Source organism: Rhipicephalus sanguineus, chromosome 6 (genome assembly GCF_013339695.2).
Source record: "Rhipicephalus sanguineus isolate Rsan-2018 chromosome 6, BIME_Rsan_1.4, whole genome shotgun sequence".
In the NCBI taxonomy this organism is placed as follows: Eukaryota; Metazoa; Arthropoda; class Arachnida; order Ixodida; family Ixodidae; genus Rhipicephalus; species Rhipicephalus sanguineus.
In genome coordinates, this window is record NC_051181.1 from 18,231,417 (window position 1) to 18,259,356 (window position 27,940).

The window sequence follows — 27,940 nt, forward strand, 5'->3', positions numbered from 1 at the left end:
CACCTTGCGGCAGCTGTAACTGCAGCCACAGAAAAACAAAAATCAACAATATTTCAGCTAACTTTGCCATTTGAAAAAGGCCTTTCCCATATTTGATATATGGGGGATTTGTGATGAAAATTTGAAGTCAGGATTTGATGTCAATACTGATCTCCAGAATCTCAAAACTGATTCTGAAATATTCTTTCTGTTCCATGGTCGTGTTTGAACACATTCTTGAGACCTGTAATGTCTGTGAAGCTCATTAATAAAATAAAATACATGGGACGGAGACAGTCCCGTGTTTTTGAGACCCCTGACTTCAGTGGTGGTATGGTCGTATGCAAAAAGCCCAATTCTTTGTGCATACTGTCCCTCAAAAGTCACATTTCTAATAATTGATGCTCTTTCAATTGTGGGCTTCCAGCCATTACTGATACTGCAATTAATCTGATAAAAAAATCCGTAAACAGGGAGTGGGTGCTCGAGTCGACGTTTCGACAAGTGGACTTGTCTTCCTCAAGGCTGGAACTGATTTCCTTAGCTCTCGTGTGTATATGCTTCCTGCCCTCTCCACCACAAGGGAGAAGGGGAGGGCAACTGCCAGAGTGGGGGCGGGAGAGGGAGAGGCCGCCGTGACGAACTGGGCGAGTCATAAGGAAGGCGAAAAAAAAGAACAAAAAAGCGGTGGGGGGGGAGAGGGGGGTATACGTTTCGCTGAATCATTGTCAGTGGAAGCACATGGCATTTTAACAATAGTAAGTTCGAAATTCCTAGAAGAAGGGTTTAACTCTCATTGGTTTTCGTTGTGCATGTACCATACCGAAGAGATTCAAGAGCCCCCTTAGAAACGTTATTACCTGCTGGCTGGACTGTATTAAACTTGTGAATAAGGTATGACTCTGTACATTTTCTGACTCTTGGGGACCAGAAGTTTGACTGAAGTATGTAAAGTTTTAGATCTTCGAAGTTGTGACCTGCTACCTTAAAATGCTGTGCCACTGCTTTGGGCAACTTCTTCGCCGTGTCCGCGCGATGCCCGTTTAATCTAACATTACCAGGTTGTCCCGTTTCGCCAATGTACCGTTCTTGACAATATGAACATTCGATCATGTAGATAACGTTTGAACTAATGCAGGTAAAACTAGATTTTATAGGATGCACGTAATCACTTCCAGTACTTGTAACTATAACGTCATCTTGAAGGTGTTTACAAGTCTTACATCTTGGACGACAACAAGGTGTTAGTTATGTGGGCAGTAGAATGAGGGTTTACTTTTGCAGGCACTAACATGTCCTTAAAATTCCTATTGCGGCGATACACGACCTTTGGAACTCCGGGAAACGCTTTTCTCAGGCGCTCATAGCATCCATCCAAAGGAGCGTCCCCTTTATAACGGGGTGGTGACGTGTGTGCCACCGGGCTCGAAAAAAAAAAAACGCGTCGTTGCTGCGACCGTTGCTAATATAAGTGTAATTTCGTTTAACACACCGCTAGGTGGTGGCTTCAGTCCAACCTTGGCTCATAGCGTCCATCCATATTGACAAATAGCTCTCCGATGCCCGCCTGGCTGTCGCACCACGTTCCCCGCTTGCCCTGTGAGAATTAACTGTCAGGCTAGAGGGAACACACAACGCGCGCAGCGTTTCTGTTCGAGTTTCACGACGCTTTGAAGGAGTGCATACCGAGTATCAGTGTTTATTATGTGCTTGTTGATGCCATATTTGCGCGGGATTCACCCCCATATGCGGTGTCCACGTATATGTCAAGAACTACAGCTACTGCAAGGGTTCAATCATGATCATGGGCGTTAGTTGTCGGTACGGAGATGTGCACTAGGCGTCAACGTGAGTGCGTCCACATCAGGCGGCGCTACATCTGCCAAACAACAATATAAATTATACAAGCTCTGATATACCAATGCACTAAAGCAATAAACTACTTCTTTGACGACACGTTTCACTTTCGTGTTATACCGATTCCTATGACAGAGGAATCAACCATCTTTTTGCAATTAATCTGATCTTTTATTGGGGTGACTTGTCATTTCACATTGCCACATTTCATTGCTGCCTGGATATGAATTCATGACCCCATGTTCTGGCACTGGATACCAACTGCATAGGTGCACCCTCACACCATGCCTGCTACCAGCCATTTTGCTTCTGCTGGGGATAAAAAGAAAGACAGAAAAAGACAATGATATACATATATTGTAATGAAAAAACACAGAGACAGCACCCATTCCTGCGCCAGCTGTTCTGCCTCTTCTTTGTCTACTTCGATCAGCTCACAGTGCCCTAAGCACGGTGTCGTTCTTCGTCATCACACTCAGCCGTGACTGCGAGCGTGCAGAGCTGCCGACACTGTGCATCAATGTGGTCAGCCCCAACCATGCTGCAACATGGTTTGGTGGTCTGCCAGCAGTGTCTCTGGTGGGTGACATTGGGTGCATCGCTGTGGCTGAAGTTCTCAGCCACGCTCGCATCTGGCATGGAAAATTGCCAATGGCAGCTTTGGTGGGCGCCATTGGCCTAAGGAGTCGTAAGTCTCACTGATGACTATCTTGCTGTACATAGGAGCACACCAGAGGTGACTGTACACGACGTACAAAAACGACCTCGTTGTCCGGATCCCAATTGCACAGTGCACCGGTGTGATAGTACGCTATGTACTGCTGAAGCGAGAGTGATACTCAATGGCGGTGTGCCATACAACTTGTGCTTTGGCAGCCTTGCTTTCAACGGACCAGTGCACCATGAATTTTGGCAAGCAGCAGGTCTCGACTCTAGGAAAATGGGGAAGGTCGTTCCAGTGTACAAATCAGGTAATAGAGACTCACCCTTGAACTACCGCCCCATTTTCATTAACTAGTGTACCCTGTAAAATAATGGAACACGTCATCTACTCTCAAATCATAAGTTTCCTTGGACTCCTGTAATTTTTTCCATCTATCACAACACGGATTTTGTAAAGGCCTCTCCTGCAAAACACAATTAGCGCTCTTTCTTCACGACTTGCACACTAACCTTGACCGTAACATGTTTCTAGACTATGCAAAAGCTTTCGATAAAGTTCTTCACCGCCGCCTTTTGCTAAAACTTTCACACCTGCACCTACACCCTAACATTCTTCAATGGATTGAACAGTTTCTCACTAACTGTTCTCAGTCAGTCTTTGTTAATGGTCACCTATCTAACTCTCTCGCAGTCCCATCAGGCGTTCCCCTCTATTGGTCCTTGGTCCCCCTCTATTCCAAATACAGTAGACTCTCAGTAAATGGAAATCTCTTAAACGGAACAACTACTCCTAATATGATTGGTTTCGTACTTGGACTCTGCACCCCTGCTCCTTTCTCAGTAAACGGAACACATTTTCCTGGTCCCTTCAGGTTCCATTTAACGAGAGTCTACTGTATATATTAACGACTTGCCCGATCACGTATCTGGCAGCATTCGCACGTTCACCGACGACTATGCCATCTATCACACTGTCAGTAACCAGCATGATCACCTATATCTCCAAACAAATCTTAACAGCATGCTTAATTGGCGTAACACATGGTTAATGACCCTTAATGTTTCTAAATGTAAACTTGTGCCGTTTTCCCGTCGCCACAGCTCATATCGTTTCCAGTATTCCATCGTTAACGCCCCAATTGAATCAGTACCATCTTATAAATATCTTGGAATAACCTTATGATTTATATGGCGTACCCACATCGCTAACGTAGTTTCAGCATCCAATAAAGCACTTGGTTTTCTCAAGCGCCATCTCCCTCTAGCCCCCCTACATGTAAAATTACTTGCGTATCAATCACTAATCAGACCAAAATTAGAATATGCATCTGCCATATGGAGCCCACATCGAGCGTATTTATCAATGCAGTACAGAATCGTGCTGCCAGATTCATTCACTCACCTTACTCATACGATATCAGTATTTCATCTTTGAAAGCCAAATCTGGACTGCCAGCCCTTCCTTTGCATCGCTGCACTGCAACTCTCGTGTTTTATCACAAATTATTTCATTCTTCGCTTAATCAGCCACCTTATATAACAGCCGCAGCACGCATATCTCATCGAACCAGTCATCCATTTAAGGTTGCCCGCCCATCATTGCGCACCACTACTTTTTCTGCCTCGTTCTTTTCTCCAGCAGCCACAGACTGCAATGGCCTCCCCCGGGACACAGTCATCATCGCCTCATCATCTGCCTTTCAAGATCATCTTCAATACTAAAACAACACTCACTGCTCATTGTTAACCTAAATAAAACCCCACTCCTTATGTAATGCTTCTTCTAGAAAGGGGGGCCTTTAAGGTAATAAACTGAACTGAACTGAAACATCATAATACTACAGAAGAGTGGCACCACATGGGACAAAGACGAAGCGCACTTGTACCTTTTCCCTCGTCTTCGTCCTATGTTGCGCCAGTTTCCTGTATTTTAACTATGCACCAACTAGCCCAGCAACAAGTTTTGTTAGACCATCTTAAGTAAATGAAGCGTGAGTTCGAGCTCGGCTAACGATGACTTCAGCCAAGTTCGTCGTCATGGCTTCGTTGACCTCACTAGCACCCTTCTGACGTTGGAAGCGATGTCGTCGGGAGGATGCGCAGGTGGTATGAGAAGGTCGTTTATCTGGGGTTCGTTGACCGAGACTTCGCTCAGCAGGGAATGGCCACCACCTTGCTTCGTCCATGCCTGCACTGAAAACCGACGATGTTGCACCAATGGCTCACGAAGCGTCTCGTTCTGGCACATCAAGTGCTGGCAAAGCCGTGGCTTCTGCGTGCTGAAATAATGCTGAACTTGGGATTGGCGAATTCGACAGATAAAGAGTGTTGTTGGCCGCTGACAGCGGTGTAGCATTCGTCCAGTTGTAGGAATTCATTCGCTGATCTGTTACTTGGAACGACAGTGGGAGGAGGAACAGGCTGCTTCATACAATTCTGCCTCCTCTTTGTCTGCTTCGACCAGCTCTCCGCACGCCCAGGGCCAGAGAATTCTCCGGCACCAGCGCTTACATTTCAATCCAATCCAAGCCGTCCGGAGACCATTTTGTATCCGTTCTATCGACAGAATGGGGCCTCCATTTGTTCTGTGGCTGTTCTGTGGCTATTCTCACGTCTTGACCATCAAACGAGCCTCCACCAATCGCGTGCGGTTCAATAAAACAGAACACCTCCGTTCTGTGACAGAACGCTTACAATATAACCCCCCAGGTGATCATAAATGTTGGCAAGAATATCCCGGACCTCGTTGGTGTAGCGGGCGTCCAGGTGGGTGACGATGTAATCGTAGCGGGTTTGGTCTCATGTGATGCGCGCCAGGGAGAACTGGGTATCGACTTGGGCAAACCATACCTCGGGCAAGTTCACCCAGAACGGCAAAAGCTTGACAGCGACACGCCAGACGTCGTGTGGAGCAGCGTGCGGTTTGCCTTATGCAGGAGCTCTGAAGTCCACAGCGGCAGGCACAGCCAGGGTTGTGGAGTCACTGCCAGAATGCTGCTGTTGCTGGGTCTGCAGTTGCTTTTGAAGTTGTTGCACTTGCTGGCAAAGAGCAGCAAGGGCTTCCGGGTCGGCCATGGTGGTGCGGTTTGTTTCCGGGTATGTGGGATGCTGTGTCAACGGAAGGACGAATCCCTACGTAAAAACGTAACAATTGTTTATTCAGTTAGCAGCAGGAGCGGGCGAGCATGTCAACGTTACGCACGTCTGGGTAGCGAAGCAATGAGGATCTTCCGAGCTTGACGGTCTGGTTTTGTAGCCACCGCCGGTGACGCATGCCACGGGTGACGCTGCAGCTTATTGGAATGCAGCGCAGCATGCAGCTGTGTCACGCCGGGCTGAATGATAGCGAGGTGGCAGCTGCGCGGAATTATGTGCAGATTGTGTCGCCACTGTTTTGATGGCACAAAGCCAACATGGTGCCAGATGTGGTTGTAAAAACACAAAGTGTTGCATCTTTCTTGTTACCACACTATTAAAGCTGATGACTACGACTATGCAGTCTGTCCTATTTTGTTTCTCACTCTTCAGCGTGCCAAATATATCTGAATTAGTGAGAGTCAACACAGCTGCAAGCAAGCAATGCAATAAAACTTCATTTGGGCTAAGTTGGTACATACTCCTGAGGTAAAAGTAGCAGTGCAAACACACAACCCCACATGCGCACACAACTACTGTTGTGTGCACACGTGCTGTAAGGCAGCCTTGGGCGTATATATACATTTGACATCCAAAGAAATAAAGCAGTTGAGAGCACTTGTGTGTGTCGTGTCTTTTCTATGTAGGGTGTCTTGTGTGTTTGTGCTGCTACTTTTACCTCAGGAAGTAATGCAAGTAATGACAACACATTTGCAAACATATGTGCTGTCATTAAAAAACACGTGTTCCAGGACCATATTTGTGCAAACATACAAATTACAGTGATGGGAATGGCCAAAAGTGTTTTGTATCAGGTTTTGTAGCAGGAAAAATGATGATTTGTAGCAGCTGCCCTCAGTTTCGTAGCAGGTTGCGAAAACGAAAAAAAAAAAAAAAAAACAGGTCAGATGGCGTTTTAATGCTTTTATTATACAATAAAAGGAAGTATTATATACAGTGTGCGCATGAGTTCAATGACGGTGCAACTAACGCAAGCTTTAAACAAAACCTAGGATCACAAATATATGAAGACTGGTTGGCACAAAGACGCAGGTACACAATACATGAATGTCACTTCTATGAAACACACTAAGCTTCCTTCCCTTTTTTCTCCGCATGCAAGTGTGGCATACACTCGGCCATCTTTTTTCGTGCTTGAGCAAGCACTGCTCGCCCACTCTCGATGTAAGAGAAGTTCTTCAACTTCATGCCCCGCTGAATCAACAAGTCAGCATTTTTAATCATCCGTTCTGCCTCAGCCACTTCCTTTTAGGCTTGGTCATTGGTAAGTTCCACATTCGGTGAACTTTGCTCTGCATCTATACGCATATGCTTTGATGGTCACTCTTCAGCTGCAAGGCGCTCCGCATACCGTCTTGATGCCCCCTTGACAGCCTTGATGACATCGGAATTGACTGGAAATGAGCACGGGTCACTGTCAAACCTCTTTGAATATGACATTATGTGACGTATGCCATTTGTGCTTGAGAGAGAAAGATTTGACCTGTCGTGCAGGACTCTTGAGTTTTCACTAAATCCACGCTCAACATCGCCATTGCCATGCGGAAGTGATAGAAGTGCCTTGACTAGCTTGGACAATAGCGGATATTTTGGCCCACCCTGACCATCTTTCATGATGAAAACTTGATGCCAGTATTTGTCCAGTGGCATGTCAGAACCTGCATGTAACTGGTTCAAGTTTAGCACCGTCAATTCATCAAGAAGAGATGAAACTTCATCGGGTTGAACCACCTGGGGTGCACACTTTGCAAGATATCTGAAGGAGTCTCTTGAAGATTCCGCACTATGATTGCTCAGATGCAGGCACCTGACATGTTGGAGCATCTGATTCTCAAGAGGAAGTTTTGCCATCAAGTACTTCGAACATGTAATGTAGGACGACCTTGCTCCTAGCCGGAACGCAGCTTTCTCTGCAGCAGTCCAGGTCTTAATAGCTTCTTCGGTGTCTGCTCCTACCTCTACATGTTGTTTCCAGTTCCGAGAGGACTCAACGTCAATGAATGCAAGCTGACTGCCTGACTTTGCCTGAAACACTTCGGTCCTTAAAAACCTTCCCAAGATTTTTTTTAGCAGCATCACCATTTCATCATAAAGAATGTGAAGCAGGGGTTCGGTTCCCTGAAACAGTTTTAGGAACCTTGTAAGAAGTTCACCAGCATTTTTCACAAACAGAGCCAACAAATCCCCTTGACGGTGGCCTCCGAGATAAAGCGGCGCATTGCCAGGTAATCTCGGAGGCTATGCGTAGCAGCTTTGGAGCAGTTCTGCTCATTTGTAGCATGGATGTAGCAGCTTTCACGAAATGTAGCAGGTTGGAGCAATGGTGCTCATTTGTAGCATAGATGTAGCAGCTTTAATGAAATGTAGCAGCTTGGAGCAATTGTAGCAGCTTTCCCATCACTGAAATTATCTGATTACTGTACCTGAAATAACAAGGGTTCAATTAATGAGACTTTGCCGTGCAGCTTAAGTCAATATATTATTTCATCCGACCTAACATGACCATTACCACAATGCTAGTTTCTATGTTTGATACTGTAAGCAGTACTGCCATAATCCCAGATGTCGCATTACAAGAGCAGCAATGTGTGGCTCCAACGTAAAGGATGATGAATCAATGTCAAAGGAACAAATAATATGCACCTACCGTGTATGATTACAATTACATGTACTTGTCAACTACGCCTTGGCTTGCTGCAACAGGATCTGGTGATGAGTCAACCTTTTTTACCATAATATAAAACGTGTTGTGGCATCGGGACTAAATTGAACCTGCACTCCATTCTGTAGCATGACTGTTTTATCAGCGAGTAGAGCAACTAACCTCTAGGCAAGATGACGTAAAGATTTTCAGTTATGGTGATGATGATCTAGTTATACTCCATGTGCTCGTGCACAATAAGCTTGATGGCATTTTCGCAGGGCTCACCTTCACGCACGAATTAGCTAGGGACAATTGCCTTCAGTTCTTAAACCTCAGACTCCTTTTTGACGACAAACACGTTTGTTGGTATTACAACCCGAGGACAAAAGAAGCCCCTATTCCGTTTGAAAGTGTGCAGTCAAAGCTTGTTACGAGGGCAAACGTAACCCTAGCCTGCAAGTCCGTGCTTGATAAATCCTGTGAGCATAAAGTGGAAATCAGCTTCAATCAGCAAGTCAGTCGATTGGCTACCCTCATAGTTCAATTAACTGCAGGTGCTTGTGAAAGCCTTCTACAAAAACTGAAAGGTAAGAAGCCACTAAAAGAAAATTTTCAGAATGACAAATTGCAGGTTATGCCTTACGATCATTGAATTTCACACAACGTAAAAAAAGTGGCGAGCTGGTACGGGGTCAAGGTAGTCTTCTCGGCTCCCTGTAGAGTGTGCCCTATGGTCACAGGAAACAGTAAGAGTACGCCCCAGTGCTCAACAAGGCACCAAACAAACTACACTGAGTGTGTTTGTGGGGAGGTGTACTCCATTCCCCTGACGTGTGACAGCTTGTATATTGGACAGACGGGAAGGTGTTTCAACGAAAGGGCGCGGGAACACCAATGGCATGTAAAGAACAATACAGGAGGCACATTGGCTCAACATTGCAAACATGCACAGGAAAAGATGAGGGAAACACACCCTGCAAACCAATTCTTGAAAGGACCAAGTACTTGCTTAAATCGGGGCACCAGACCTAAAGGGAGACTGTCGAAGCCTATCACATCATGAAAAATGGTGACAAGTGTATTAGCATGCCGTCTTTCGTTATTGCCCGAGGAAGTTGCTTTCCTGGAGAGTGCCCTGTAAAAGCTTTTTTTTGTGCCTTTTGTTGCAATGTTTGTTTGTTGGTTTAATGCAAAAACAGCGGGCGACCGCCAGTTTTCCACAAGAGGTCTTACTGTTTTACTTTGTCACTTTTAATTCTGTCGCCTTCACCTTTACTTCTGTTAATGGTTGATTTTTAATGTGCCATATTTTAGTCTTCATGTGGTTTTATTACATATTCATTTTGCTGAGCGATCAATCTTTTGTACACATCAATTCATATGGCGTGGCGCACCATGACAGGGACAGAGAAGAGGCACGCGCACACATAGCACTGTCTCTGTGCGTCCCTCTTCTCTGTCCCTGTCGTGATGCCATATGACATAGGCGTATCTACCGGGGGGGCAAGGGGGATGCTAGCCCCCCCCCCCCCCCCCCCCCCCCCCCCCCAATTTGAAATGTTAAGGGGCGGAGCCCCCCCACTTTCGACAGTGGTTATTGTCGGCTGCATACTGGGAAACTAACAAGTCAGGCAAAGTTTTACTTGAACGCAGCCATAACGTGATTTTGTAATAAAATTTGTCCTACAATTCTGCTGTGATGACTGTCCTCCGTGTGTCATGACCACGCACTGTAGGGTATACCTGCGGTGCGGGCTGCCTATTCCACGCTTGCGCGTCTTGCGCTCGAGCATTGCAGAGGAGGCTATCGCTCAGCAGGGGCTCCATAACATTACAGCAATCTGTCATGATTTTATTTTGTGCTGCATGGCCTGAAATTTAAGTAATCCGCGACGCAAATATGGGCGAGAACCAGTAAACGTTTTATAGCCCGATCAAACGCTCTCCTTTTTCAGGAAATTCAGTTTCTTTGAAAATGAATAGCATCGCCACTGCTCCATATTCAAGCTGCTGTGAGTTGATGAGTATGCAAAAGCGTCCAGTATTTTAGTTGTGCCTAGCCAGGACAGCTAAAATAGGTTCTCACTTTAGTATCCGATTAGCCTGCTTCACTTTGATTATCGTATGGTAGCCTGTGGCGATCGTGGCGGCTTGTAACAAGGCAATGGACTCGAGCACATTGAGAAGCCCAGCTTTCAAGTTCGCCCGTTACTTGGTCTACCTCACTAGGGAGATGATCAGCGTCCATGGTTTTCTGGACTAAAAAGGCTGCCTACCTGCACAGGATTGTGTCTGTTCCTAATAATATTTATTACTCTCTCTACCTTTTTGTCAGCAAAGATGAGTTCACAGAGAGTTGTACATGCACAAGAACAGCTCAGCATCGTTATACTACAACTGATAGTATCTATCATACTGCCACGTGCGTTTCTTTATCACTTTTGCTGTATTCGGTTTTCGGCCACAAAGACTGTCGGCAACGCTCAGCGCGAACCGCGCCTCATTGTTCGAGAACCTTCGCGATCATTGTAGATCGTTTTGTTAAGATTGCGCGCAAGACGCGCACACTCCAGCTTATTCTAGAATTTGCAGGACAGCCAGCGATAACGCTGGAATATTCGACGGCACATGTTTAAATGCCGACGCGCTTCACCGCTTGTCAGTTGATCGACGGACGACGCCCTGTTCGCCGCTATCTTTGTACAGCGTGTATTGCTGTAGTTCGAGTTCTCATTTTCCGGCCACAAGTTCGGCCAAATAAACAGTTTCATCCTGCAAACGCTGACTGCTGTCTTTGTCGACGTCACAACCACGTGACATCTGGTGGAGGTGCTGCTTCTTCCATGATCCGGGTGCCCCCGCGAAGCGCTGACCCAAGCCCAAGCCGCGAGGAGGACGACAGCAAAGAAAACCCGGATCGTCGAACAAGCCGCAGGCAGAAGGGACTGCAGCCAGAGCACGGGCTCCTTCCCGAACAAACCAGGCAGCCCAAGGTCCCAACACCCACCGCAGCGACGATGACCGACCCCGTGCAGCCTGCGCCGATCCTACTCCGGCAGCCCAAGGAGCCGCCAACCTTCCGCGGGTCGTCATTCGATGACCCGGACACCTGGCTCGAGACTTTCGAAAGGGTCTCAAAATTTAACAACTGGGACTCCGAGGACAACCTGCGGCACGTTTACTTTTACCTTGAAGACGCAGCAAGGACCTGGTTCGAGAACCGGGAGTCCACTCTTCGAACTTGGGACGCCTTTCGGAGCGCTTTCCTGCAGACGTTCGCAAGCGTCGTCAGAAAAGAAAGGGCCGCAGCCTTGCTGGAGACACGGGTGCAACTACCAAACGAAAGCGTGGCCATCTTCGCAGAGGAAATGACCCGACTGTTTCGCCACGCTGACGCTGCCATGCCCGAGGACAAGAAAGTCCGCTTCCTCATGCGAGGGGTAAGGCAAGAGCTCTTCGCTGGGCTGATGCGGAACCCACCCTCGACGGTCCAAGAATTCGTCTCAGAGGCAACCACTATTGAGAAGACGCTGGAATTGCGTAACCGCCAATATAATCGCCGATTGATTCAAGACAGCCCAGCTGTTCATGCCCTCGGCTCCGACAACCTGCGTGAAACGATCAGAGCGATCGTGCGGGAGGAGCTTCGCAAGCTCTTACCTTCGGCGCAGCCTCAAGTGGACTTGATCGCAGATGTCGTTCGATCAGAAATCCAGCAGTCCCTGGGCAACCTTGAACCGCCACTGCCTCAGCCGCAAGCCATGAGCTATGCTGCTGCAGCCCGACGCAACGCCGCCCCTCCTCGCCCGCGTCAAGACGCCGCGCCGCCGCAGCAGTTCCGACGTCAGGCACCGCCGCCACCACCACCGACGCCATACCGCCCGCCGACAGGACAACCATGCGCCCCTCGAAAGACCGACGTTTGGCGTGCCCCTGACAACCGACCGCTAGATCTGCTATCATTGCGGGGAAGCCGGCCACACATACCGCCGCTGCCAGTACCGACAGATGGGGCTTCGAGGATTCGCCGTCAACGCGCCGCGCCCGCAGCCAGGCGAACGGCCTCGGGACATCGACAACTACCTCACCGGAACACACTGGCAAGAACGACGACCTTCCCGCTCGCCGTCGCCCGGCCGCTACATGTCTCCGCACCGCCGGCAGTACACTGGCCCAAACCGGGGCCGGTCACCTAGCCCGTATCCGGAAAACTAAGGGCAGCAACCGATGGAGGTGCGGTTGCTGTACGACGAACTACCGAAGATCCTCCGCCGCCGACGACGACGCCGCAACGAAATCTAAAGAACACGCCGCAAGACGAACGAAGCCCTGACGTCGAAACTTCACGGCCTGAGGAAGAACTGACGACGCCACGTCGAAGCAGCGGAACAAACCGACGCAGCCGTGACCCGACGCCGCGACCCAATTGCAACGCAAGACGACGAACTAGCGACCTCGACGTTCTCATTGACGGCCACAACGTCACCGCTCTCGTCGACACTGGAGCCGACTATTGCGTCATCAGTGGGCCTTTCGCCACGAAGTTGAAGAAAGTTAAGACTGCTTGGGAAGGCCCCGAAATCCGTACCGCTGGAGGCCATCTAATAACGCCGTCTGGAGTCTGCACAGCAAGAGTTACAATCAATAATCGCACGTATCCTGCGAGTTTCGTAATCTTGCAACACTGCTCCAGGGACGTCATACTTGGCATGGATTTCTTAAACCATCATGGCGCCGTCATTGACTTAAGAACCAAGTCGATAACCCTATCGTCGGACAAAACGACACCGCCAGATACGAATCCATGTCACCATGCCCTGAACGTGCTCGAGGATCAAGTTACCATCCCGCCTCGCTCCAGCATCATAATTCCCGTCAGCACCGAAAAAGCTGAAGACATCGAAGGTGTCATCGAGAGCGATCAGCGTTTGCTACTAGACCGCGACATTTGCGTTGCAAGGGGCATTGCTCGGTTGCATGAAGGAAAAGGAAGCGTGATGCTAACGAACTTCAGCCAAGAATACAGACACCTGAGCAGGGGCACGACGATTGCATACATCGAAGAAATCTTGGCCGTCAGCGATGCGTTTGCCTTTCCAGATCATGACGAAGCTACGACGACTACCCCAACACCTGCGCCACCCTTCGACGTAAACCCAAGTCTTCCCGCTCGCTAACAGCAACAGCTTCGATGCCTTCTGCAGAAAAACAAGGACTGTTTCTCGTCGTCATCGCGGGTCCGACAAACGCCCCTTACTAAGCACCGCATTATAACAGAAGAAAATGCTCGACCACTCCGTCAGAGTCCCTACCGGGTTTCGACACGGGAACGGGAGGCCGTGAAGAAACAGGTCGACGAAATGCTACACTCTAAGAAAATATCGAGTAAAAAGGGCGTCTTTTTGTCCCACAACAATAATCGTCATTTATTTTGCCTTCCTTTCCTTGCACTATCGCCGTGCGGCCGGCACTTTCTGGTCACGAACGACATGCGCGCTATCAGCGTGACATAGCATTCTTGGTAGGAAAGTGGCCAGCGCCGAGTTTTCAAGAAAGGAAACGCAAGCAAGCCTGATGACGATTATTGTTGTGGGACAAAAAGACGCCCTTTTTACTCGATCTTTTCTTAGAGTGTACGCGACGACATCATCCAGCCGTCGAAGAGTCCGTGGGCATCCCCCGTGGTGCTAGTGAAGAAGAAGGATGGGACTCTCCGTTTTTGCGTCGATTATCGTCGCCTGAACAAAGTCACGAAGAAGGACGTGTATCCCCTTCCCCGGATAGACGACACCCTGGATCGATTACACAACGCAAAGTACTTTTCGTCGATGGACCTCAAGACCGGTTACTGGCAAATAGAAGTCGACGAGAGAGACCGAGAAAAGACTGCCTTTATAACGCCAGACGGCCTGTTTGAGTTCAAGGTCATGCCTTTTGGTCTTTGCTCGGCACCTGCGACTTTTCAACGGGTTATGGATACAGTACTGGCCGGCTTGAAGTGGCAGACATGTCTCGTGTACTTGGACGACGTCGTTGTGTTTTCCTCAAACTTCGACGAACACCTTCGGCGCCTTGAAGCTGTACTTCAAGCAATCAAGACCTCCGGACTCACTTTGAAGCCTGAAAAGTGCCGCTTCGCGTACGAGGAGCTCTTGTTCTTGGGTCATGTGATCAGCAAGGATGGTGTTCGCCCGGACCCGCGGAAAACAGCTGCCATCGCTGACTTCCCGACGCCCACCGACAAGAAGGCCGTACGCCGTTTCCTCGGCTTGTGCGCCTATTACAGACGTTTCGTCAAGGAATTTTCACGGATCGCCGAGCCACTGACGCAACTCACGAAGGCCGACGTCGAATTCAGGTGGGAAACGTCGCAAGTTCAGGCATTTCAAGAATTGAAACGACGCCTGCAGACGCCTCCGATACTTGCGCATTTCGACGAGCACGCCGATACGGAAATCCACACCGACGCAAGCAGCGTAGGACTCGGCGCCGTCCTTGTGCAGAAGACCGACGGATTGGAAAGGGTCATCAGTTATGCTAGCCGGTCGCTATCAAAGGCAGAAATCAACTATTCCACAACAGAAAAGGAGTGCCTGGCCATCATCTGGGCTACATCGAAGTTTCGCCCCTACATCTACGGCCGACCCTTCAAAGTTGTGAGCGACCACCACGCCTTGTGTTGGCTAGCCAACTTGAAGGACCCTTCAGGTCGCCTCGCGCGGTGGAGCCTAAGACTTCAAGAATTCGACATTACCGTCGTTTACAAGTCCGGAAGAAAACACTCCGACGCCGACTGCTTGTCTCGTGCCCCCGTCGACGCACCGCCGCAGGACGACCACGATGATGACTGCTTCTTGGGAACCATAAGTGCCGACGACTTCGCTGAACGACAGCAAGCTGACCCGGAACTCAGGGGCCTTGTGGAATACCTCAAGGGCAGGACCGCCGTTGTTCCAAAAGTATTCAGGCGGGGATTGGTGTCATTTCTCTTGAAAAACGATGTCCTCGTAAAGAAGAACTTCTCTCCGGACCGGGCCGACTACCTCATCGTTGTTCCTTCGGCACTGCGACCAGAGGTTCTGCAGGCCCTGCACGACGACCCGACGGCTGGCCACCTCGGCTTTTCCCGCACGCTCGCGAGGATACAGGAAAAATACTACTGGCCACGCCTTCCTGCCGACGTCGCCCACTACGTTAAGACTTGCCGAGATTGCCAGCGACGGAAGACACCGCCGACTAGGCCAGCGGGACTTCTGCAGCCAATCGAACAACCTCACCGGCCGTTCCAGCAAATCGGGATGGACCTACTGGGGCCGTTCCCGACGTCGACTTCCGGCAACAAGTGGATCGTCGTAGCAACTGACTACCTCACCCGTTACGCCGAGACAAAGGCCTTGCCCAAAGGCAGTGCCGCCGAGGTAGCCAAGTTCTTCGTGGAGCACATCGTCTTGCGTCATGGCGCCCCAGAGGTCCTCATAACAGACACATGTACCGCCTTTACTGCGGACCTAACTCAGGCGATCTTCAAATACAGCGAGACGAGCCACCGCCGCACCACCGCCTACCACCCACAGACCAATGGCCTCACAGAGCGTCTAAATAAGACCATCGCCGACATGCTGGCCATGTACGTCGACGTTGAGCACAAGACGTGGGACGCCGTCCTTCCGTACGTGACCTTCGCTTACAACACGGCCGTCCAAGAAACGACGCAGATGACGCCGTACAAGTTGGTCTACAGAAGAAGCCCGGCGACGACGCTCGACACCATGCTACCCAACGTCACCGACGAAGACAATCTCGACGCCGCTTACTTACAGCGCGCCGAAGAAGCACGACAGCTCGCCCGCCTACGGATCAAGAACCAGCAGACGACTGACAGCCGCCGCTACAACCTTCGACGACGCCACATGGAATACCAACCCGGTGACCGTGTATGGGTATGGACGCCAATACGCCGACGGGGACTCAGTGAGAAGCTTCTTCGACGATACTTCGGACCGTACAGGGTACTTCGACGCCTCGCCGCACTCGACTACGAGGTTGTCCCTGACGGCATTGCGAACTCTCAGCGGCGCCGTGCACGTCCTGAAGTCGTCCATGTCGTGCGCCTCAAACCATATTACGCACGTTAGCGAATCTGAGGACTGTCATTTTGCTTTATTATTGTGCTTTCTTTCTTGTGCTTATTGTTTATATTACTTTGTTGCTTTATTCTTGTTATTTATTGTTGCATGCATTGGCCTGTTCTGTTTAAAGCATCGGGACGATGCTTTTTCAGAGGGGGGCATTGCCACGTGCGTTTCTTTATCACTTTTGCTGTATTCGGTTTTCGGCCACAAAGACTGTCGGCAACGCTCAGCGCGAACCGCGCCTCATTGTTCGAGAACCTTCGCGATCATTGTAGATCGTTTTGTTAAGATTGCGCGCAAGACGCGCACACTCCAGCTTATTCTAGAATTTGCAGGACAGCCAGCGATAACGCTGGAATATTCGACGGCACATTTTTAAATGCCGACGCGCTTCACCGCTTGTCAGTTGATCGACGGACGACGCCCTGTTCGCCGCTATCTTTGTACAGCGTGTATTGCTGTAGTTCGAGTTCTCATTTTCCGGCCACAAGTTCGGCCAAATAAACGGTTTCATCCTGCAAACGCTGACTGCTGTCTTCGTCGACGTCACGACCACGTGACAATACACATATGAATCCATCTCGCCCGCTGCTATAAACAGCCGCTGCCAATATGATTGGCGGGCAGCCTTCTTAAATTACGTTCAGAAAGAGACACTGTCTGGCTATTCCGAAAAAAAATGAGTTATTGTTTCAGCAAAGTAATGTGCTGCTTATTGTGCACACTTCATTTTAACGCCGCAAGTTTTCGCAAACTTGTGACGTCGCGTAACAATTGGAGGCGATGTTAAGGCACATTGAAAATTTTTGACGAATAGCGAAGAACCAATGAAAAACAATACAACGTATTGAAAATAGTTCATCATTATTACTTTTTATGCAGTCATGCGTACGCGGTAATTACGCGGTGGATCACTTACGCGTCTTTTGTTGCGTCGTTTTACGAGCAGGTGCTGTGAGCATGACCCAGAAAATTTCGACCAATCATTAACAGCTAACGACCTATACGGAAGGAAACAATGCGGGGTAGTCTAACTTTATAATTGCCCACATTTTTTCAAAGAAAATTTGATCTTATACAGTTTGCGTAGGCTATTTACTTGGAGGAACCGGAGGGGAGGAGTACAGGGCCACTTCACTGCTTTCCCGTCAACTCCGCGCCCAAGCTGGGAAAAGTAGGAGGGCAAGGAACGACACCTAGTATATAAATTCGTAGTCATTTATAATCTTATAACTATACACAACCAGCTCAATGTGGTTCGCTTAAGTATTAATCGACTGAACTTGGTCTTCTTCTTAAGAAAGTCTTTAAATTAGAGGGCTCTAACAGTAAAGAAATTGGCACTCGGCTTATCCTGAAGACTTCTGCGAAGTACCTTGCTTTGTCGGCCACATGTTTTGTTTAATAAGTGAGAATTTAAGGTACTACAGTCATAGCAGGTTCTTCATACTCATCGTATCTACAACGACAAACTAAGACTGGGAAGTTTGCTGATGCAATTCTCAGATGATCAGGTTAAATTTGGGTGTACTTTTTAAACTTCACGGTAATATTTCGAAAATGTTATTAAACACTGCTGTGTTGTCGTGGTATAGAGCGGCTCAGCCTGCACAATACGTTTGTGCAGATTCTTCCTTGATTTAAAACAAACAGTTTTGAAAAGCAAGTTATCTGATCAGCTTTATGAATATAAAAAATCGCCTCAAATCACACACACACACACACACATATATATATACACAGCGGACAGAGTGAGCTACGCCAGCCCCCCCCAACTCGCGAACGAGTTGGTACGCCACTGCATATGAATTATAATTCCCAACCAACTAGCCTGGCTTTCTTTCACCATTGTTCAGGTTATATGTTAAGTGACTTATTAGGCTTTATTAGTTCCTTCACATGCGCAAAGCTCAGAGAGATTGGTCCCACGTTTAGCGGTGCTCGATTGGCCGCCATCTTGGGCTGTACTCCTATTCAGCAATGTTCGTATTTTTGTCGGCACATGTGAGATCACAGATTGGTCACGTGTGCAAGTTCCTGGTTGAAATATCTGTTCCTTGCTTACCAGAAATTAATCAGTTGGCAGTTCTGTGCTTGTGGTGTTCTCTGTGTTTTCTTGCTAGTGTCCTGGTCTTTTCGCACAGTTTAAGAACGTCTAACAGCAACGAACCAACTAGCCCACCAGAACGTATTACTGAGTCTTCAGGTTGATAAAAAAGGGAGTAAGCGACATGTCCTCTTCTGCTGTGAACTAATTTCATGCTGCCTTGCTAGTTCGGTTGACGTCAGAACAAAGGACATAATGCACAGATGAAGAGGAACAGGAGTAGGTCAGTCTTTTTAATACCACATGCTAGCAACTCCTTCTCGACTGTCCTTGTGCCCTCTTTACAGTAATACAGCTTACAGTAATACATGTTTGCGTTGCCACAAATGATGCAATGGCGACGTCAACCCAGCAATGGCGAGCATAGGCTTTGGAAACTGTTGTGTCGCGCGACCCCTGATGATGATTAGTGGGGCTTTGTGGCGCAAGGGCCATGGGTGGCCAAAGAGCGCCATGTCTTTTGTGTGGTGATGACCAATGATTACGATGACAGGGTGTATTGTGGCTGTATAGAGGCCTAAAATCATGCGCTATAAAGAAGCGTAAAAGATGTGTATACAGTATAAAATTATGGCAGTGACAAGTGGTGTGATCTATGGGTGTGGGATGAATGACGAGTGAGCATGATATCTATATGTGAGAGGCGGGAAAGCAGCACGGATGCTTCCTCAAGGCCTTTGACCCCAAAGGCCGGGAGGCAGGTGCTTCCTTTGATAGAAACCGCAGCAACAGCCTCAATCATGAGACCGCGCTACGGAGCGCCTGGAAAAATAACGTTAAAATTACGTACATCTTTCAGAAATTCAAAGAGGGACTGGTATTTAAAAAGGGGTTCTCTGCCAATGAGCATAACAGGATGGAGTGGGAACTGCAGGTATGTAGATGAAAAATGTTTTTTCCTGACAGCGTCTAGTTCCGTACATTGTAGTAGGGTGTGAAGTACAGTTAAGGGATCGCCACAGTAGTCGCACAAAGGTGGATCGCCTCCGGACAGAAGGTATGAATGTGTACTGTATGTGTGGCCAATCCTAAGTCTGCAGAGTGTAACTTCTGTGTGGCGTGACTTTGACACTGGTGTCCAATTACCTAGTTGCGGCTTGACAACATGCAGTTTATTTTGTGTGTTCCTATCCCATGTGCTCTGCCAAAAGGCCCTGATCTTTCTTTTGAAGAATGGTTTTAAGTCTAGTGGAGGGATAGCTACAGACGTATTGGGACTGTTTTCGTGGGCGGATGCTGCTAGCTGATCCGCCAACACGTTGCCTTGTATCTCGCGGTGCCCTGGCACCCAGCACACTACGACATGTTGTTTAAGAGAGTAGATCGTGCATAAAATAGAATAGAGCGAGACAAGGACCAGATTTGTGTGTTTTGTCATAGTTTTTAAAGCTTTCACTACGCTTAATGAATCCGTGTATATCACTGCCTTTTGTAGTTTTAATTGCTTTATGTGTTTAACTGCCGCAAGTATCGCGTAAGCCTCTGCCGTGAAGATACTGGAATCAGGGTGCAGAATACCGGAATCGGAAAAGGATGGACCAACAGCTGCGTACGACACAGAGATGTTAGACTTTGAGGCATCTGTAAAGAATTCAGGGTGTGGGTACTTGTATTGTAATTCGAGGAAGTGTGTATGGATATGTGCAAGTGGCGCATGCTTGGTAACTTCGACGAAAGAAACATCACAATCTATAAGCTGCCACTGCCACGGCGGGAGATAGGCAGCGGGAGCCATTAGACAGTGTTCGAGAAGTGGCACACCTATTTCTTCAGCTAGTCCCCTCACACGAAGTGAGTACGGCTGTCTCATCGAGGGACGGTTGTGAAAAAGTTCAGAAGCAGACAACTCATTGATTGTAGTGTGTGAGGGGTGCTCGTTGTTTGCATTCACTTTGAGGAAATATACAAAAGATAGGTAAGATCTCTGAAGGTGTAGCGACCATTCGTCCGATTCGACGTAGAGGCTTTCCACGGGGCTGGTGCGAAAGGCGCCCGTAGAAAGACGAATGCCCAAATGGTGGACTGGGTCAAGCATCTTCAAGGCACTTGGTGTCGCAGAGTGATAGATTATCGCCCCGTAATCTAGGCGCGTGCGTACAAGGCTTTTATAAAGGTTCATCAGGCACTTCCTGTCACTACCCCACATAGTGCGTGACAAAACTTTTAGAATATTCATAGTTTTAATGCACTTGTTTTTTATGTACTTAATGTGCGGTATGAACGTAAGTTTTGTGTCTAGAATTAGCCCTAGGAACTTGTGCTCTGTTTTTACCAACAGACGCTGACCATGTAGGTCAATATCTGGATCGGGATGAAAGCCTCTTTTTCTGGAGAATAAGACGCAAGTGCTTTTTTGTGCATTCAGCGTAAACCCATTCTCGTCTGCCCATTTAGAGACCTTGTTCAAGCCCAGCTGGACCTGCCGCTCACACATTGAAAGGTTGCACGACTTATAACCAATCTGCACGTCGTCCACATATGTGCAATAAAACATGTTCCGTGGAATGTAGAGACGTAGCGAATTCATTTTTATAATAAAAAGTGTGCAACTCAGGACACCACCTTGCGGCACTCCAGTTTCCTGGACAAATATTCTGGACAAGACATTACCCACTCGAACACGGAACGTGCGATTGGACAAATAGCTTTCGATTATGGTCAGCATCTTTCCTCGGACACCTAAGTGTGAGAGGTCTCGCAGTATGCCAAAGCGCCATGTGGTGTCGTAAGCCTTTTCCATATCGAGGAACACCGAAAGAAAGAATTGCTTGTGGACAAAAGCGTTGCGAATTTGTGCCTCGATACGGATAAGGTGGTCAGAGGTAGATCTACTCTCTCGAAAACCGCACTGGTATGGGTCGAGTGATTTGTTTGCTTCGAGGAAATGTATAAGTCGGCGGTTTATCATCTTTTCAAAAAGTTTACACAGGCAGCTTGTTAGTGCAATGGGCCTGTAGCTCGTAACGGAGGATGGGTCCTTGCCCTGTTTTAAAATCTGAATAATAATGGCTTCCTTCCAGGCCAAGGGGATCTCGCCGGAAGACCAAACAGTATTATACAGTGAGAGGAGGGCTTTTTGAGTTTCAGATGGCAGGTGTTTCAACATTTCATATACAACACGGTCGGAGCCTGGGGCGGAATTATTGCAGCAGTTAAGCGATGCTTGTAGCTCAGCAATGCAGAAAGGTTCACTGTATGCTTCGTGTTTTGTGGATTTGCGCTCTAATTTCCGTTTTTCGATTCTTGTTTTGTATCTTTGGAAAGCTTCACTATAGTGCGACGAGCTCGACACCTGTTCGAAGTGTGCACCTAGGAAGTTCGCCTGGTCTTCCAAGCTGTCGCCTTGTGTGTTTACTAGAGGAAGTGAATGTGCTTGTCGGCCTGCTACCCTGCTAACCATGTTCCAGACTTTGGCCTCCTGTGTATATGAATTAATGCCCAATAAAAATTTCTGCCAACTTTCCCTTCTGGCCTGTCGGCGCGTTCTCCTACCTTGGAACTTTATGTTCTTGAAACTGTCCAGATTCTCGGCTGTCGGAGAGTCCCTAAGCAACCTCCATGCTTTGTTTTGTTTTTTCCGTGCATTTCAACACTCAGTGTTCCACCACGGGACACGTCGTTTCCCGGGCAGTCCAGTTGTTTGTGGGATGCACTTAGTTGCAGCATCCGTGAGAAAAGCTGTAAAGTACTCTACGGCTGCATGTATGCTTAAACCACACATATCAGTCCAATTTAAGCGAGTAACTTTACGAAACTCTTCCCAATCGGCTTTGTCAATATGCCATTTGGGAACCTGTGGGGGACAATCATACATTATTGGTGAGCTCAGAACTATTGGAAAGTGGTCGCTTCCATAAGGATTATTACCGACTTTCCATTTGAATAGAGGTAGAAGTGATGGAGATGTAATGGTGAGATCTATGGACGAGTGGGTATTGTTAGCGAAGTTATAATATGTTGGCTCTTTCTGATTCAACAGACACGCACCGGACGTGAAGAGGAACTGTTCAATCAGACGACCTCGTGCATCGCAGCGAGAGTCACCCCATAGACAGCTATGTGCATTAAAGTCCCCAAGGACCAGGTAAGGTTCTGGGAGTTCATTTATTAAAGACTGAAATTCATGTTTTTGCAGTTGGTAGTGTGGTGGTATGTAGAGCGAGCAAATGGTGACAAGTTTGTTCAAAAGAACCGCTCGAACAGCCACTGCCTCGAGGGACGTTTGGAGTGGTAAGTGTGTACATTCCTTGATTAACTACAACGGCTACGCCACCGGATGACGCCATGGCATCGTTCCGGTCCTTTCGGAAAATAAGGTAACTACGTAGAAAGTTGGTGTGCTTGGATTTTAAGTGTGTTTCTTGTACACACAGCACTTTTAGTGAATGTTTGTGTAATAGTTCTTGGACGTCATCGAGATTTCTAAGGAGTCCTCTGACGTTCCATTGTATGATTTGTGTTTCCATATTGGAAGTGAAGTATAGTGCTGTGTGTACGAAAAGGAAGTAGCTGTTTTTCAAACGAAAAGTTGGAACTTAAGTAACAGAGCCGTCGGCGGGCGCTGTTATCGGCTTTTTTGTTTTCTTAGCGCGCTCCAAGGAGCTACGCCGCTCTTTCGGCACCAGGGGTACCGTAGTTGTGTCCATTGCCTCGTGTGAGGCACTGGACGCCCGCGTACGCGAGCTGTTGGCTTGCTTTACCGACCTCGCCTGGCGAGGCGTGGTCGTGAGACCCGACGACCCTGGAGTCGCCGAGATCTCTGGCTGGGCAGGTGGAGCAGACTTAACTGCTGCCACCACGGGGGCAGCCGCCCCGGCCGATGGCTCACCTTGCGTGGGCCGGGGCAGTGGCCGATGCGACGCTGCCCCCTGACGCGCCGCATCAGCATAGGTAGGACCATGAAAGGCCGAACACCTTCTTCGTGCTTCTTTGAATGAGATGTTTTCGCGTACCTTCAGTGATATAATATCTTTTTCCTTTTTCCAGCTTGGGCAACATCGTGAATACGCGGCGTGGTCGCCGTCACAATTCACACAATGTGGGGTTTCATTACAGGTGTCCGAGGTATGGCTTTGGACACCACATTTCGCGCAGGTAGGTCGACCTCGGCAACTCAGAGAGCCGTGGCCAAATCTTTGGCATTGAAAACATCTGCGAGGGTTTGGAATGTACGGCCTGATATTTGTCTTTGTGTACCCAGTGTCTATGGTATGTGGTAGTTCGCTTGTGGCAAAGGTTAGTATCAGGTGTTTAGTGGGAATTTCCTCGTTGTTTCTTCGGATGATGATTTGTTTTACATTTGTCACGTGCTGATCCTTCCAGCCTTCGAGGAGTTCGGTCTCTGTAAGTTCAAGAAGATCTGCGTCCGATACTACTCCACGGGCGGAGTTCATGGACCGATGGGGGGTTGCTGTTATGGGAACGTCGCCGAAAGTTCGGCGGTTCTTTAGTTTGTCAAACTGGGTCTTGTCATGTAGTTCGAGTAGGAGGTCTCCACTAGCCATTTTCGTGACTTTATAGCCAGCACCTAAGGTGTCTGTAAGTGATTTGGATACTATGAAAGGGGACATGGTTCTAGCTGTTTTGTTACTGTTCTCACATGATAGTGGGGGAATACTTCTTTTGGTCGACTGAGAAATGTGAGTTCTTCGGTGCGTACGCGCTTTGAAGCGGTACGATCACTGATTAGAGGAAACGCTCTATGCATGTTATTGGAGTTCGTTTCGGCAGCGATGGCGGCCACCCACCACGGAGCCCAACACGGGGACGCTACAAGATTCATGATGCTGAAAACATGCAGACGCCAGCCGTACAGCGCTACTATAACCGAATGCGCATAGACCAAGGTTGGCTAGTTGCACAGGGTTAACCCAGGCCGCCTACGAAAACTGGGAAGTAACAGAAAATAGTAGGAGACAGGACAGCGAGGAAAGTAGATAGGAAAGTGAAAGATCAGAGAGGGGGATAGGAAAAGGCGACCGCCGATTTCTCCTGGGTGGGTCAGCCCAGGGGTGCCGTCTACGTAAAGCCGGGGGCAAAGGGGTGTGTTGCCTCTTCCGGGGGGCCTTAAAGGTCCAAACGCCCGGCGTCGGCTTCGCGCGACCCCTAGTGACACGCTAAGACACCAGTGCGGTTGAGCTCTCTATTCATGCTACTGGGTGGAGCTGGATCTCTTCCATGTCTCTTTGCTACCACCAAACCGGCGTGGCCATGCCAGTCATGTGACCTGTGTCTCGCTGACCAATAGCCCTTCTTCCCCTCCCTTAAAACCACCTGCAATAAACGCCGAAGAGCAGTCTCCCGTCAATCTCGCCGAAGCTTGGTCTCCACGTCGTCACTTTACGCGCCTTCCCGTTGTTCGGCCTCTCCGTCTCCTGCCCTACACAACACATGGTGACGAGGTAGTTGAACCACTACGCTACTATGACAGGCGACGCCAGGAAGAGCACGACGTACGTGACACTACGCTATGAGCCACATTTTTCTGCTGCGCGTCGGTGCTTTGGCTTCCTGCATGCTACAAGGGCGTCGGCCTGAATTTGCTTTGTTCCTGCTACGGCTGCTGAACGACACCACTTCGATTCTGCTTAGGCCTACTGCTACTTGCATGCATGGCTGCCCTGTTTGCAAACCATCCTCCGTTCCTCAACGGTCCCGGCAAGCCTCCCATTCCTTGGCATATATGGCAAAAGATTTTCCAGGTACATCTGAAGGCGGCCGGCGGAAGCGGCTGGGAGGACGAAAGATGTGCGTCAGCGCTCCTCTGCGCACTCAGCATCAAGGGCCAACGCAAATGCTTCGCTGCGCAAGAGCAGCTTGAAGCGGAGGCGGATGGTGGTTCGGGCACGGTGCCGAAGACAGAATCGGCGACGACAACAGCGTACGACACGGTGCTCCAGTTTTTAGACGGGCTTTTCGCCGAGACAATGAACGTGCTAGCCGAGCGGCACCTTTTCACGAGCCGCAAACAACTGCCCAGCGAAACGTTTCTCAACTTCGTCACCGCGCTGAAAGAAAAGGCCCTGTCATGCAAGTATGATGCCACTTACGACGACAGAGCGCGGGACCAAGTAATTCACGGGGTCGCCAACGCACATGTACAGGCCAAAATACTGTCGTACGGGGAAGCCCTTACGCTGCAGAAAGCCGAAGAAGTTGGATGCGACTTGGAGGCGCTCAAGAAAGCCAACGCGGCATTCGGAAAGAATGAACGCCTACTCGGCTCGCTCGCCGGGGACAGCGGTAGCGTTCAGTGCGTCCCACGTGGCTTCGCAGCAGCATCACAAAATGGTGGGTCGGCTTCCTCGGCGGCCCCGCATGCGACACACAATGGCGGCGGCTTCCCCCCCAACGCAGGTGGCCACGTCCAAGATGGCTACGCGGGCTCATCAGCGCGCCTCCAGGACGGCGTTCGCGGTCAAGAGGGTCAGTCTGCTTCCAAGCCTCAAGTTGGCCCCTGTTTTTGCTGCGGCAAGTTAGGGCATTTGGTGACTTCCAGAAATTGTCCAGCCAAAAACAAAACTTGCCAATTTTGCCGCATCAAGGGACATTTCGCGGCAGTCTGCCATAAACGACAAGCGTCGGTGCAGGAAGTTGCCCCCGTCCAAGACACTGACTCCGGCACTGCCATAGTCCTGTCCGTGCAAGCTGCGCCAACTAGCCCAAGGGACTTGCGCATCCCTGTTGTCGTCGTAGGACATAGCCACATGTCAATGTTGGCGGACAGCGGAGCCACTGCATCGTTAATGACCAAGAAGGACTTCGACATGCTTTTCGCTTCAAAGCATCGACTGCTCCAAACGTCCATCCAACTGCAGAATTTTTCGAAGCACCGCATACCGGTCCTAGGCTATTTCCGCACGGACTTGCAGCACCGTGGCAAGCGGGCCTTTGTCACCTCCTACGTGACAGCACATGGCACTTCACTGCTGGGGCTCGACGCCATCCAGCAGATGGGACTCCTGATTGACGGCGCAATGTTGACGTGTCGTCTGGCTACTCCAGTTTCCTCGCAGCTTCCTGCAGGTGTACCTCCGGGGTTCGAGCACCTGCCTGGCCGGGCCATGAGGTGGCAGCACAATGTGCCAGTGTCTGCCAAGCTGCGTCGGCTGCCTCTGGCGCTACGGCAGCAGGACGCCAGTGAGCTGCGCCGGCTCCAGGATGACAACGTCATCGTCGACGGCCACATTCAAAATTGCACATCAGCAACCACGTGTCGCCTGCGCAGGCCATTCACAGTGGCCATGCTGTCCATTGCGACTCTACATCTGCTGAAGCGCAGCTTCAATTGCCTGCGACCCAGTATCACCCGTTGGGACTTGAGGAGTAAAGTCCTGGATATTCCCCCTCACCTACAGTAAATGCACCAAATTCCAACACGAGGGAGGGAAGTAATGCGAATGGGTCTTCAGAATCGGCTCACGGCAGCATCAATCCACCAAGTTCTTCTGGAAGAGATGGGAACAGGTCTTTGAAGTCGGCTCCCGACAGCCCCCACATGCAAAGTCTTCCTGCAGGGCCTGGGTCACGTCGCCCACAGCGGACGCGTAAGCCCCAGCCTACAGCTCTAGTGCGCGTGTGTGAATGTTCAGTGAACAGTACAAGCTGGCACTTGTGTTAGGTGTCGGTGAAATAAATTTTCTGTAACCTAGGTTGTGTTGTGTTCTCCTAGGACTGAACTTCTGCGTTATTGCAGGTCCCATTTCAATCGGAACTCAAATGTGAATTTTTTGAGCGTTTGCTGATGTACAACAGTTATACTTCAAGGATTGTATAAGGATGCAATTTTTCCCAGGGCGGGACGATGTTGTGTCACGCGACCCCTGGTGACATGCTAAGACACCAGTGCTCTCTATTCATGCTACTGGCTGCATCTCTTCCATGTCTCTTTGCTACCACCCATCTGGCGTGGCCATGCCGGTCATGTAGCCCTTCTTCCCCTTCGTTAAAACCACCTGCAATAAACGTGGGAGAGCAGTCTCCCGTCAGTCTCGCTGAAGCTTGGTCTCCGCGTCGTCACTTTACGCGCCCTCCCGTCGTTCGGCTTCTCCGTCGGCCCTCCGCGGGTTACGCCGCGCTCCTGCCCCACACAACAGAAACCATGTCATGTTAGGATTAAAGAGTTCGTGTCACAGAAAATCCAGCGCCGGCGTCAGCGGCATTCATTTTGTTGAAACAGCGCATTACTAGACGTTGTTGGTGAGTGAAAAAAATCCCGATGGACGCAAACAATAAAAATCAACGTTTTAGACACAACTGATCCGAAGCATCCTGCGTGGCAGTCAAGTGTTCTACCACAGACCCATGCCTGTGCTTGAGAATGCTTCGGAAAAAGATCCTGTACAGGCGTCATGTCGGGACAACGCCAATTGTGGTTGCAGTTTTGGATATCCACTTTTATAA

At 49.2% G+C, this 27,940-nt stretch overlaps 1 protein-coding gene across 1 annotated transcript in view; it reads right to left on the reverse strand.

Annotated features, from left to right (window-relative positions):
* LOC119395633 (5-methylcytosine rRNA methyltransferase NSUN4) overlaps positions 1 to 27,940 on the reverse strand; it is a 202,966-nt gene that overhangs the window by 147,213 nt on the left and 27,813 nt on the right. The window lies entirely within an intron of this gene.